Source organism: Urocampus carinirostris, chromosome 2 (genome assembly GCF_059441175.1).
Source record: "Urocampus carinirostris isolate Australia breed hairy pipefish chromosome 2, RoL_Ucar_1.0, whole genome shotgun sequence".
Taxonomy (NCBI): domain Eukaryota; kingdom Metazoa; phylum Chordata; class Actinopteri; order Syngnathiformes; family Syngnathidae; genus Urocampus; species Urocampus carinirostris.
Genome location: NC_142350.1, coordinates 58,435,410 through 58,450,179, shown reverse-complemented (window position 1 = coordinate 58,450,179; position 14,770 = coordinate 58,435,410). Strand labels below are relative to the sequence as shown.

Below are 14,770 nucleotides of genomic sequence, written 5' to 3'. Positions count from 1 at the left end.
ATCCGCGGGTTCTGATTGGCTCCCCATCACTATTTGAACCCGGTCCCGTCAATCCCGTGTTCTCAGTCTGTCTGCGAACCTCAATGTATACTAAGCAAGCCTTTTTTCGAACCTGACTCCCACCTGTCCCGTTTTGCTCCCGTCTGTCTCCAGCTACGACCCGTTTTGATCCTGACCACGTCTGCTCTCCCGTCCTGGCTACTGACCCGTTTTTCTGTCCCTGACACCGCCATCGCTCGCTACGGGAGATCCACTTGCTTCCCGCGTCTAGCGAACACCGGATCGTGGGCGCAGCCCGTTCTCTTTCCTTCAATAAAACTTGCGAGAAACGTAACACAATTGGGTCCTGTTTCTGTTCTGGTCCTGACATTATATGCCAGAAATACAGTAAATAAAATTAGAAATTCTATATATGTGAGGTTTGTTTTTCGTTGCAACTTTCCGTCTTACTGCAGTTTTAATTTCATTTGTCTTGTAGTGCCCTGGATACTTGCCCAAGACACACCACAGGAAAATGCCGCTACGAGCTTAGTGGTTAAGGGATCCAACCAACTAACAAACCACCTTATATATGAAAAGAATATTTTGTAATGGAGTATTTTGAGGGTGCGCTATGTAATAGGGTGTTTCTTATAGTCTGGAAAACACAGTCGTTTTCACTTATTGTGAATGAAGGAATGAACGAATGAAAACTTTATTCGAACATTAAAATAAAAACAGAACAAAAACAATAACCCAACAACAAAATAATATTACATAATATGTTCGAAAATTGGTAGTCCCTACCCCTTCATCTTCCCTATTAAATACACCAATTATACAACAACAATTGTAATAATATTAATAGTAACGGTTATAAAATATCAATAGCAACAATAACACAAGGTTAACTATAGTTCTAGACGCACTATTCCCAATCTCTCGTATCACTCATACCCCATTTTCTTCATCTCTGTATTCCGCCAGTTTTTTTGTATTTAAATTTGAACACGTGAATAGTGGGACATTGTTTGGTCACCTCTTGTGAATTGTTCAAAAGTTTGACTCCACACACAGACACACACGTACTTTTCCTGGTGGTTCTCACCTTTGAAATTATGAATTTACTACAGCCCCTTGAGTTATAATTTCCTTCTTTCCGAATGAATAATTTATTGTATTGTACTTTTTAGATTAAATGATCCAAAATTAAAATTCACAGTTTTCGAGGAAGTGAGCATTTTAATGTGAAATTAAAATGAGGCTTTTAAACTGGAGGGATATGTAAAAAAAAAATCAAATTCAAAAGCAATGCTGAAGTTGCATAGTTCATGGGTGTCCAAACTAAGACCAAGGGGGCCTTTGTGGCCCGCTAACCGTTTTAACTCTTGTCAAGTCAAGTCAAATTTATTTGCGACGCCCTTAATTACAGTCTCAAAGGACTGCACAGGATTAAAATTACACCATTACCTGATCTTTGACCAACATGCAGGTAGACTTTCAACCAGTGTGCAGGGGCACACCAGTCTGCCGTGAGACTTGGTCTAGTGTGCCACAGTTAAATACCCAATCCTATCTTTGTACACAAAAAAGCATGCTATTGCAATATTATTGCTTTCTTCCAGTGATCAGTTACTGTAGAATTCCATATCCGTATGTGGCAGCAGACTACATAATATTTTTCTTTTATATTAAAGCTATCTGCTCATGGGGTGGTACTGTAAATTTAAACACTCATTTTGTTTGATGAAGCTGGTTCTGCAGCATTTTCTTGGTCGTAGAAAATACGTTTTATACACTGTTCATCTAAATAACTGTTTACAATGGAGGTGCAAAAACGAATTGAACAATTAACAACATACCAATCACCAAATTTATTTGCAAGTATTTTTATAATTGAATATTTGTTAACACAACTTTGGATAAAAAATTCTCAACATTTTTGTTTTTTAGAGTAATAATTGAATTAAAAATTATGACTGATTTCCATTATAAACGACTCTATGCGTGTTAAACTATAATAAAACATTTTGCTGATTACATATAAAAACCTCGGGTCACATAAATTCAATATTTCAAGAAATTTATGATATTGGTTAGCTCGTGTTTGGCTATTAATTTATTTTTGTCTTTTTTATACGTTCCAAATAATTGATCAAGTATTGAAATGTCAAGTTTAAGCAGGTTTTAAAGAAAACATTAATTTATTGAGGATTATTTAGGATGCAGAAAATTTCAGCCTCCTGCTCCTTTAATTTTGAGAATTGTATCGGGCAAACCGTAATAATTGTATCTTTATTATTTTGTATGTTTGTAAAATATTAATTTCAGTCATTCTTAATGCGCGAATCTATAATGTTTTAAAGCCCTAATTTATGTATTTTTCATAAAATAAATCATTTTAAAAATTAAGCCTAATGAATGCTGTTTTGCTGTTAATGGTAAATTACAGTTAAATAAAAATATATAAAATCATCCAAAGAGCGGGTTGTAATGTTCCTTTATCTTCTTGGCTTTTTTACCTCAGAGTGAATGTGTGAAACTGGAGTGTCATCCCCAATTTCGTTGTCACAATATGTTAACCCATTTTGTAACCATGACAATAAAGGTATACTGTATTCTATTCTAGGAATATTCTATTCTAATCCATTTTTTTTCCGAGGGTGAAGTTCGGACACGTCTGATTTACCTCATACATTTTCAGAAGCAATTACTTTTTTCAAATATTACATTGAGCTACCAAAAAAGATGTGTAACACACAGGAGACCAAAACATGTATATAGAACTCAAGTCTCACCGGTTCAATTCCCTAACACAGGACACCATTTAAAAAAAAACATCTCTTTGTCGCCATTAATGCTCTGTTTACAGTAATGGATTAAAAAAAACAAAGAACACATTTGCCAGGAAAAGAATCGATCTCATCAAAAGCATGGATGTCATATCCCACACTAAATTCAATTAACAACCACAGCATCTCTTTAACCGTGACCTGCTTTTATGGCAGTTTTCAGACTGTACCCTAAAAACGTAAGCAGCGCTGAATAAATAGCAGCATCATCAAGCTTAAAGCTTTTATATGAGGCGTCTGATCACTATAAATAATGAAAAAGGGGGCACTGTGGATAACGGTGAAAGCTTACATCATTATTTATCAACACTCGCGGCAGCATGCGCTGGACACAAGCGGTTATTGATAGCGTGTCACATTAAACGTAATGGCAGTGGGGAGTCATTAAATGATTGGGGCGTTTGGTGTGATTTTAATAAAAGAAAGAATATAGAATAAGGTGCAGGATTTGCATTTAAGTTAAAAGCATGAGTGCTTATTGGAATATTTTAGATCGGGTGGGAAAAAAACACGGAGAAAAGATGTAGTGGGCTGCACCGCGCGCTTCCTATCCCGAGACGGGACAAGCAGATCAATGAAAAACTGAAACTGAGAGAAATCAACGATCAGATATTTAATCAGCGCGATAAATTCCGTGGATTTCAAACTCACCGGTCGAAACCGAAGTGACATGTCACCGGAAAGTAAACCGTGACATTTAATGCACAACGAAGAAGATGGAGGGGAAAAAATAAAAATAAACAAGTTGTTGCATTGGAAAGTAAAGCGAGATCGGCGTGGATTTGAAAGAAAATCCGGTAAAGCTGCGTGGGGCGCGTGGGGTGTCCCGCCGCGAGTATTTTCAACTTACCAAACAAGTGTAGAAAAACGCGAGGCAGCCTCCGAGGAGAAAGCACGTTGGACTGCGAAAAGATTACAATACGATCTATTTAGAGAAGCATCACGTCACCCTGGGGTGACGTCACGTGGGATTCCTGAAGTTCTAAATCATTGCGGTCCGCTCGGAGGCGGTGCGTTGTGGGCGGAGTCAGAGGGTGGGCGGAGCCGGACGCGGACGGCGTGGGGCTTCGCGTGGGTGTGGTGCAAAAGCTGGAGCCACGGCCTGGACTGCATAGAGTGGCCCTGGAACGGTCCAGAACAGGAGTCTCCAGGGTGCACACCAAGGACCAATGTTCCCTGTAATTTTCCACGTGTCTGAGAGTTCACACAAAGTCGGTGAGCAACGCTTGAAACAACAGTGAGCAACAGCAACCCCAAGTGTGGCAACTAATCCATTGTCAAACATGTTCAAAACATCACGTTACATTTTGCAAAATTATTTTTCTCTTTTGAATGAATTGACTCGTGTACTATTGCAAAGGTTTTACGGCCTACAAACGTCATTTGTTTTTACAACAATTCTTTCACAAGATTTCCATTTCTTTTTTTCCTGGTATCTTTTGTCACATAATAATAACATTATTGGGGGCTTATTTAGTCGGTTGCACGATACAAAACTGTATTTAATCACATTTTTTAGTGGAAGTACAATGTTGGCAACATTCGCTTAATATAATTGGAAATTATTTGAACGCAACACAAACTTTTTCTTCTTTTTTCCGTGTTTATTTCTACTTTTTTTAAAATTCCTTAAAAAAAATCTCATTGTCTTAATTTTTTTCATTGCTGTTACTTTTTTCTTTTTGTTCTCTATTTACTTTATTCCTTTGTTTCTTTCTTTTATTTTTTTCTGTTTTTTTTTCTAAATTTTTCCTTCTTTTTTCTCTTCCTTTTGTTTCTCTTTTTCTCAGCTTTTCACTACTTTTTTATTTTGGTATTTTTTCTTTTTTGTTTTATTCCCCCCTTCCTTTAAGTCATTTTGTGCATAATTTTACATAATATATGGTCATGTTGGGATTAAAGAAGCAAAAACAACCTTAAGAGCCGTTTAGGACCCGAAAGAGCCGGTTCCTTTTAGTGAGCCGAGCTGAAGAAGCCGGTTCTCGGCAAACTCTACTAACTTTACTTAACTTCGTTCTACTTCGACTCGACTTCAAAATACCGCATTTAGGACACAACGTCAGGGGAACCCGTGTATCTTTACCTTCATGCACTGTAACTTTGACTTAATTCGCTTCTTAATTAGTGATTTTGAGCCCTCATTTTTGTGAGCTGGCTCAATTTTCTTGTGCGCTGAGAATGTGCAAGCACGCACGCAGCTTAGAGGGAACACTGCTGAGGACCTGTCTTGAATTAGAATTAAAATTAGAATATACCTTTACCTTTATTATCGTTGTTACAAAATGGGTTGAACATATTGTGACAACGAAATTGGACGTGGCACTCCAGTTTCACATTTACAGTGAGGATTAAAGAAAACGAAGAAGACAAAGGAACAAATAAGATGTTTGTATTGTCCTTGAATATAGCTCACCAGTGCTGGGTCATTGTGATTTTCTTTCTAAAATTATTTTTATCGGTTGACTGAGGCTATTCAACCCTATTCTTAATATTTAACCTGGTAATAAAATCGTTATTACATAGTAACAACATGATAAATTGTTATATTAGAATTTTGAATTCAAAAATTCCAGTTCGTCGACTTTAAAAAAAAGATTCAAGCATTGAGAACTATTTTTAAGCAACTACCGGTAATTAAGAAAACAGAATGAGAATCTATTCATGCGTTAAAGAATTGTATTTATTCATCTTTTTAATGAATTATTTTAGAGGAAACACAACAAACTAAATTCCAATACATGGGTTTTATATGGTTAAGTGAATGAGCAAAACACACTTTTTTAGCTAGCCGTCTGGCTACCTTTTTAGCTTAGTAGAAAGCTATCTTCCTACATTTTTAGCTATTTAGCAAGCTATATAGCTAGCTTTTTACATGTTTGCATGCTATCTAGCTAACATTGACCACCCCCCCCCCCGTTCCTAGCTATCTATTTAGCTTTTTCTATTTAGCTTCCAATATTGCTATTTAGTTGGCTTTTTACTCTTTTAGCTAGCTATCCAGATCCCTTTTAGTTTCTTACCTATTGACTTTTTTAGCTAACTAGCATGCTAATTTCTTTAGCTATTTAGCAAGCCGTCCAGCTACAGTGGCTTGCAAAACTATTTGGCCCCCTTGAACTTCTTGACCTTATGCCATATTTCAGACTTCAAACACAAAGATATAAAACTGTAATTTCTTGTGAAGCATCAACAATAAGTGGGACACAATCTTGAAGTGGAACACATTTTATTGGATATTTTAAAAAAATTTAACAAATAAAAAACGAAAAAGTGGGTGTGCAAAATTGTTCAGCCCCGTTGAGTTAATACTTTGTAGCGCCACCATTTGCTGCGATTACAGCTGCAAGTCGCCCAGGGTGTGTCTCTATCAGTTTTGCACATTGAGAAACTGATATTTTTGCCCATTCCTCCTTGCAAAACAGCTCGAGCTCAGTGAGGTTGAATGGAAAGCGTTTGTGAACAGCAGCTTTCAGTTCTTGCCACAGATTCTCAATCGGATTGAGGTCTGGACTTTGACTTGGCCATTCTAATACCATGATGTGTTTTATGGTGAACCATTCCATTGTAGCTTTTGCTTAATGTTTTGGATCATTGTCTTGTTGGAAGACAAAAATCTGTCCCAGTCTCAGATCTTTTGCAGACTCTATCAGGTTTTCTTCCAGAATGGACCTGTATTTGGCTCCATCCAGCTTTCCATCAATTTTCACCATCTTCCCTGTCCCTGCTGAAGAAAAGCTGGCCCAAACCATGATGCTGAGGGTGATGAGCTGTGCTGCTTTTACGCCGAACATAACGTCTCGCATTGTTGCCAAAAAGTTTGATTTTGGTCTCATCTGACCAGAGCACGTTCTTCCAAATGTTTAGTGTGTCTCCCAGGTGGCTTGTGGCAGACTTTAAACAACACTTTTTATGGATATCTTTAAGAAATGGCTTCCTTGCCACTCTTCCATAAAGGCCAGATTTGTCCAGTATACAATTGATTGTTGTCCTATGGACAGATTCTCCCACCTCAGCTGTAGACCTCTGCAGTTCATCCAGAGTGATCATGGGCTTCTTGGCTGCATCTCCGATCAGTTTTCTCCTTGTATGAGCTGAAAGTTTAGGGGGACGGCCCGATCTTGGTAGATTTGCAGTGGTCTGATACTCCCTCTGTCATGATTACCCAAGGGGAGCCACCTGGGGTAATCATCTGACGCGCGGGAATGCGCTCCCTGATTGGTTTATGTTCCCTTTTTAAGCTCGCTACGCCGAGACCTGTTTGTCTGAGGATACTTCTGTACCCCGTAAGACTCTCCCGATTACATGTGCTTTCTTGTTTACCTGATTCTGCCTGCCTGCCTCCAATCCGACCTGCTTCCGTCCCACGCTACGATCTTCTCTTCAGTCCTGGTAAACTCGACCTGCCTCCGTCCCACGCTACGATTGATCACGTCTCCCGCTAACCCTGTACGCTTCCCCAAATAAAAGACTTGTAACGAACGCTCTGGGGTCTCCTGCTCTGTTCTGGTCCGCCCTGACAGAATCCTCAGACCAGAATGGACCCCGCGTTCGTACATGCGCCCCCTGACGACTATGAAAGCCAGAACCAGCAGCCCAATCCCCCTTTAGAAGGTGCAGTTCGGCAAGTCATTTCCGACGTGGCGGAATTGGCTAAGCAAGTGAGTCAGTTACGGCTCGAGTGGGATCTGTTAGGTCGGGACTGGTCCTATCTCTCCAAAGTAATGATCCATCAAGCCACTTCATCGGCGCCCAACACTGACCGGCCACCTTCGGCCTTTCCCAGTTCATTCAGCGCAGGATTCGCTGAGCCGCGAGTGGGCTCGCCAGAAAAGTTTGGGGGAGATCCCGCTCAGATCCGCCCATTCATAGTAAATTGTAGATTAATATTTGATCTCCAGCCCCGCAATTTTGCTACGGAAGCAGCTAAGGTAGCGTTTGCCATTAATCACCTCACAGGAAGAGCGCGTCTTTGGGGAACGGCCGCCTACGAGAGAGGTGCTACGGCGTGCAAATCATTCAACCTCTTGGCTCAAGAGCTGATTAAGGTCTTTGACTCTGGTTCCTCATCGGTCGACGCGGCCCGCTCGATCATGAACATCCGCCAGGGGAGACGTTCCATTGCCGACTATGCTGTCGACTTTCGTACGCTAGCAGCACAAAGTGATTGGAATGAAGAGGCGCTGGTCGACGCCTACCTCCACAGTTTGTCCGGTTATCTCAAGGATGAATTAGTCTCCCACGCTCCTCCGGCAACACTTGACGAAGCTATTGACTTGACCGCCCGGATCGACCGTAGGGTTCAGGCGAGACGCCGAGAGAGGGAGGGTCCCAGCCAATCCGTCACCAGGCAAGTTCAAGAAGCTAATAATGTACCAAACCCCCGGGTTCCGTTCAGCCCCATCGTAGAAAGGATGGAGGTGGACCAGGTCCCGGTCATCCCCATCGAAGAAAGGATGGAGGTGGACCGGGTCTCTCTTTCCCCCGAGGAACGCTGGCGAAGATTTATCAATCAATTATGTTTATACTGCGGTGGTAAGGGACATCGCGTGGCCACCTGTCCGGAAAAAGGCCAACGCTCGTCGGACGTAAGGGGCGTCCGATTGAACTCAGTCCTTGTATCTGCTCCCAAAGACGCTAGACCCGTTATCCAGGCTTCTCTCTTCCTCCCCGATTCTACGCAGACATTCCCAGCCCTGATTGACTCTGGCGCTGAGGTAAATATCCTTGATCTGTCCCTCGCACGCAAAATGGGGATACCTGTTAAACCCCTTCCTAGTCCGATATCTGCTCGGGCTTTAGATGGTCACCTGTTAGGCACCGTGTCTCAAATAACTGAACCCATAGAATTACAGTTGTCTGGAAATCACCAAGAGAGGATCCGATTCCATTTGCTTCACTCCCCGAGCCAACCCCTCGTTCTGGGTCATCCATGGTTGGTCCAACACAACCCCCATTTCGACTGGCGCACTGGGTCGATACTAGAATGGGGCATGGACTGTCACCAAACCTGTCTGCGAGCCGCTCCTGACCCGGGTCACTCTACTTCCACAAGAGCTTCACCCAATCTGTCCAAGGTCCCATTTCGTTACAACCACCTACGGGAAGTCTTCAGCAAAGCTAAGGCCTCTTCCCTGCCACCCAATCGGCCTTATGACTGCGCAATGACTCCCATGCCTGCCTGTTCGACTCCCATGCCTGCCTGTTCGACTCCCTTGCCTGCCTGTCCGACTCCGCGGCCTGCCAGTCCCACTCCGCGGCCTGCCAGTCCCACTCCGACTCCGACTCTCCGGCCTGCCTGTCCGACTCTGCGGCCTGCCTGTCCGACTCCGCTGCCTGCCAGTCCGACTCCGCTGCCTGCCAGTCCGACTTCGACTCTCCGGCCTGCCAGTCCGACGCCGCTGCCGGCCCTGATTCTGCCTGTTCTGATTCTGTCCTTTCTGCCTGCTCTGTTTGCCGGTTCTGATTCTGCCTGTCCTGTCTCCGCCCCTGTCTTGCCTGATCTGATTCTGCCTGTCCTGTCTGAATCGCCGGTCCTGATTCTTCCTGTTTGCCCTCCAGACCCACCCTCTGCCGCCCCTTCGGATGCTGATGAGGGGGCTTCCCTCCATTCGGAGAGATTCTGAGAGGTACTGTGCTGTTACATAGTTTCCCGATTACTTGTGTTTCCCTGTGACGTGTCATGGATTAAAAAAAAATTTTTTTCCTGGGGGACTTCTGGAGCCGTCCCTTGAGGGGGGGGTTCTGTCATGATTACCCAAGTGGAGCCACCTGGGGTAATCATCTGACGCGCGGGAATGCGCTCCCTGATTGGTTTATGTTCCCTTTTTAAGCTCGCTACGCCGAGACCTGTTTGTCTGAAGATACTTCTGTACCCCGTAAGACTCTCCCGATTACATGTGCTTTCTTGTTTACCTGATTCTGCCTGCCTGCCTCCAATCCGACCTGCTTCCGTCCCACGCTACGATCTTCTCTTCAGTCCTGGTAAACTCGACCTGCCTCCGTCCCACGCTACGATTGATCACGTCTCCCGCTAACCCTGTACACTTCCCCAAATAAAAGACTTGTAACGAACGCTCTGGGGTCTCCTGCTCTGTTCTGGTCCGCCCTGACACCCTCCATTTCAATATTATTGGTTGCACAATGCTCCTTGGGATGTTTAAAGCTTGGGAAATCTTTTTGTATCCAAATCCAGCATTCAATTTCTCCACAACAGTATCTTGGACCTGCCCGGTGTGTTCCTCGTTCTTCATGATGCTCTCTGCACTTTAAACAGACCTCTGAGACTATCACAGTACAGGTGCATTTATACAGACTTGATAACACACAGGTGGATTCCATTTATCATCTTTAGTCATTTAGATCAACATTGAATCATTCAGAGATCCTCACTGAACTTCTGGACATAGTTTGCTGCGCTAAAAGTAAACTCGTTTTTTTATTTGTTAAAAAAGTTTAAAATATCCAATAAAGTGTGTTCCACTTCATGATGGTGTCCCACTTGTGGTTGATTCTTCACAAGAAATTACAGTTTTATATCTTTATGTTTGAAGTCTGAAATGTGGCAAAAGGTCACAATTTTCTAGGGGGCCAAATAGTTGTGCATGCCACTGTAAGTAACCTGTATTGTTTTGTACTAAAAAAAATAAACATTTCATAAAATAATATGCCCTATAAAATTAATAAAGTTGAGTTTAACTTACTTTTGGAAGATGGGTTTTAAAAGGACCTCCTCCATGGTAGAGAATGGACGAGAAAAAAGTGATCCAACCATTTTCTCAACCGCATCAATCTTTCTTATTACACTTTCAAAAGAAACGGCTCACCTCTTCTTTACACTATACACCAACCATATCGAATGGATGCATTAGATATTAAACAATAAAAAACGTCAAAGTTCCTAGCTTGCTAGAGATACAGTATACGTAGTATGTTTAAACATGAACTAGGAATTTCACTTCCAGAACAAAGGGTAGACCATATTGCGTAAAGTTTCTCACAAGTTTATTAAGATAGACGGAGGAAGGGCAGCCCCCGCGATCCGGTGCTTGCTAGACGCGGGAAGCAAGCCGCTCACACAATCGGATCGTGATCCGAATACGGAATTGGATCTTCCGTAGCTGGAGATGGCGGTGTCAGGGATGGAAAAACAGGTCGGTAGCTGGGAGAGGAGAGCAAAAACGTGGTCGGGATCAAAAACGGGTCGAAGCCGGACACAAACGGGGAGATCAGGAACGGACGGGTGGAATAACGGGAGCAAAAACGGGACAGGCGGGAGTCAGGGTCAAAATGTAAGTCGAATGGTCGTAAGTAGGGGAGCGTCTTTAACATGCATATCAAACCACTTTTGCGTAGTAAAGCAAGTGTTTTAACTAAAAAGAAAAACGTTGCCCACAAGATCCAAGTTATAGCGGAAATCTGAGTGCATGTGCCTCTGCTCAACTTCCATATTTCAATCTGCTGCAGTCTTAAACCTGCAAGCTCCTCCTGTGCTCAAGTGTTACAAAAACTCTTTATGGATTAAACTACAGCCCATCTAAAAGTTTTTATGGCCCGTAATAGGAGTGCATTTACGCGTCTCAAGGTACAATCTCCACTAATGTACCCAATAGGGCTAATTATTGGGCTTCAACAGTTTGTACCGCTGCCAAAAAAGTTTAAAAGTTTGCTCCCAATATGTCGAAGCCAAGTCTCAAGGGTACAAAAGCAAACGCAGTAGACCTGAACGGTGTAAAGTCTCCACCACTATTGAGTACGACCAAAGCAGAGAGAGTCTCCTAAAACCGCAGCATGTTTAAGAGATTCATTTTGGGTGTGTGTTAGCCATTTCATTGGCCATTTTTCTACTCCTTTTTTTCTTTTTCTTCATCATATAGTCACCAAGTTGGGCCGCTTGCAAGGCTAAAATATGGAAATAGCTACAGTCCTCTTTCAATCAGTGTCAAGATACTCTTAAATAGGCAACAACCCCCAAATTTCTGTGTTTCTTTCCTTCCCTCGATTTCTCCAGCTAGTGTTTAAGATTCCCGTTTTCCATATGTTAAAAAATATGGCATACATTAAGTCTCCCCAAAGGTGAAAAGAAAGACTAGGTCCATGCATACTGATTTTGACATCTTCACAGATTTGACAATGGCTTTGTGTGTTTACAGAGATTATAAACACATCACGTCGAAAACATAAGCCAAAATTGTAAAACAGAAACAGCGAAACTACCTAAATCCGTTACAATAGCAAACTGATTTGATTTGTTATATTTATTGTCAGTTCATGAAAACACGTTTGGCGCTTTCTGTATTCAGACACTCAAAAAATGTAGATAAATAAATGTAATCAAAAATAAAGAAACCGATGTGATGCACCTGTGCCCGCTCCTTTTTGGCTTGATTGGCTCTCTATCACTATATAAACCCACATCTATCTGTCACCTGATGTCAGTCCGTCTGCAAACCTCAGTTTACTCTAGGCAAGCTTTCGACCTCAACTCACTCCTGTTTTTGCTCCTGTCTGTTTCCCGGTTTCGACACGTTTTTTGATCTTGACCATGTCTACTCTCCTCTCCTGGGTTTCGACTCGTTGCTGATCCTGACCAGGTTTTTTGCTCTCCTGCCCCGGCTACTGACCAGTTTTTTCCGTTCCCTACACCACCATCGCTCGCCACTTCCGCGTTCAGAGCGAACTGCTTCCCGCGACCAGCAATCACCAGATTGTGAGTGCAATCCTTTCCTTTCTTCTCAATAAAACTGAGAGAAACGTAATGGTTCCTGTCTCCGTTCGTGAACTTAATTCTTTGACAGCTGGTTCATCATTTAGAAATCTTGTTGGATTAAAAAAAAAAAACACAATCTGAAAATTCAGGAAAAACTTTCAAAATGCATTTACAATACATTTGATCATTTGTGTTGTATTTCATTGAAGCACAGTAGTAATACAGTATTTATTTTTGCTATATTTTTAAAATAGTTATTCCATAAAATGTATTACCATCATCCATTTCTTTTAAATCTTACTTTGTAAATCTAAATCAAAACATAATACTTAAAACAATATCAAAAAACGTTAAAAAAATGAGTTTATGTATCATGATGACGGATTAGTATCACCTGTGCTCGCTCATTTGACGCCAGCCGCTACGGGCTACCTGATTGGTTCCCTGTCCTCTTTAAGCCCAGTCCTTTCACTCTCCTGTTGTCAGTCCACCAGCAAACCTCTGTTTCTACAAGGCAAGCACTTTGACTCTGACTCCCGTCGGTCCCGCTTTTGCACCAGTTTTTTCCACGCGTCCGTTCCTGATTGTTTCCGGCTACGACCTGTTTTTGACCCCGACCACGTTTGCTCTCCCGTCCCGGCATCGACCCGTTTTTGATCCCGACCACGTTTTTGCTCTCCTGTCCCGGCTATCGACCTGTTCTTTCCATCCTTGACACCGTCATCTCCCGCTCCGGAAGATCCACATAAATCTACATCTACAAAAAATAAATAAGCAAAAAACAATTATTAATGAAACTAAATGGAATAGTGAATGTGAAGTTTATATATTTTCTTTTGAATTTGCTGTTGTTAAGTAAAACATGAAAACAATACACAAAGTGAGCAGAACTGCCTGCAGACGATGCAATATTTTACTTTTAATATTTAATTAAAACGTATTCTCAAATTTTTATACAATTGAAAAAACATGAAATGAGAAAAACTAATTTCTTGTTTTTCACAGCATCTGTTGTTACTTTGTAAAATAATGATGAAAATGTTTTCACACCGTGATTTTATTTTCATTCATTTTCGGAACTGCTACTTTGAAATTTCCTGTGTGTTCATAAAGAGAATAACTTTGAATATTTTATTTGCTAATCACTTTCCATAAGAAATGCCACCTACTGTTGTGGATGTGCAATCACACTCTACTGAAGGACAGTGAAAAAAAAATTGTAACTGGGATAATTAGCCCTATCGGGTACATTAGTAGAGATTCAACCTTTGGGCGGCAGTAACTCAGGAAAGAGCTTGTCTTGGGATCGAGAGGTCGCAGGTTCGATTCCCGGCTCCTCCGTGTCATATGTCGAAGTGTCCTTGGGTAAGACACTGAATGCCTAATGCCCCCGATAAGCAGGTAGTTGCCTTGCATGGCTGATGCTGCTATCAGTGTGTGAGTGTGTGTCAATGGGTTGGTGTAGAGCAGGGGTGTCAAACTCATTTTAACTTGGGAGGCCACACGACAGAACAAATATTCTGTCGAGGGCTGGACTAGTAGATTAAAGAGAAAGAAAAAGAGAGATAAAGAAATAAGAGAAAGAGGGAGGGAAAACGAGAGGGGGCGGGACAAAGAAAGAGAGAGAGGGAGAGAGAGGGAGAAACAAAAGAGATAAAAAGAGAAGTTGTGAGAGAGGGGGAAAGAAAGGGAGCGGAAGAAAGAAATCCAAAGAGAAATAGAAAGACAGAAGGAGAGCAAAGAGAAAGGAAAGCGCGAAGGGTAGGAAGTGAGAAAGAGAAAAGAGAGAAAAGGAAGTTAGAGCAAAAGAAGTTACAAAGACACAGAGAAGGAAAAAGACAAAGAGTAGCAAAGGAAGAGAAAAAGAGAGACACAGAGAGTGAAAGAGACAGAGACAGAGATTGGGAGAAAAGGGGTGGAAAAGAGGGAGAGAGAGAGAGAGAGAGAGAGGGAGAGAGAGAGAGAGAGAGAGAGAGAGAGAGAGAGAGAGAGAGAGAGAGAGAAAGAAATACAAGTACAGTGTCTTTGTTCAAGGCACCTTTCTTTGGCAACTGCCGTGGGTTCTGATTGGCTCCCGATCAGTATTTGAACCCAGTCCTGTCTGTCCCCTTTAGTCAGTCCATCTGCGAACCTCAGTAAACACTAGGCAAGCCTTTTTTTCGACCCTGACTCCCGCCTGTCCCGTTTTCTTGCTCCCGTCTGTCCCCGTCTTCGACCCGTTTTTGATCCTGAC

General features: G+C 42.1%; 1 protein-coding gene across 1 annotated transcript in view; it reads right to left on the bottom strand.

Moving 5' to 3' along the window:
- creb5b (cAMP responsive element binding protein 5b) overlaps positions 1–3,813 on the bottom strand; it is a 150,243-nt gene extending 146,430 nt beyond the window's left edge. Inside the window, exon 1 of the mRNA XM_088328102.1 lies at positions 3,682–3,813. The gene's annotated coding sequence lies outside the window, so the exon portion shown is untranslated. The remainder of the gene's footprint in view (positions 1–3,681) is intronic.
- Between the last annotated feature and the right edge of the window lie 10,957 nt (positions 3,814–14,770).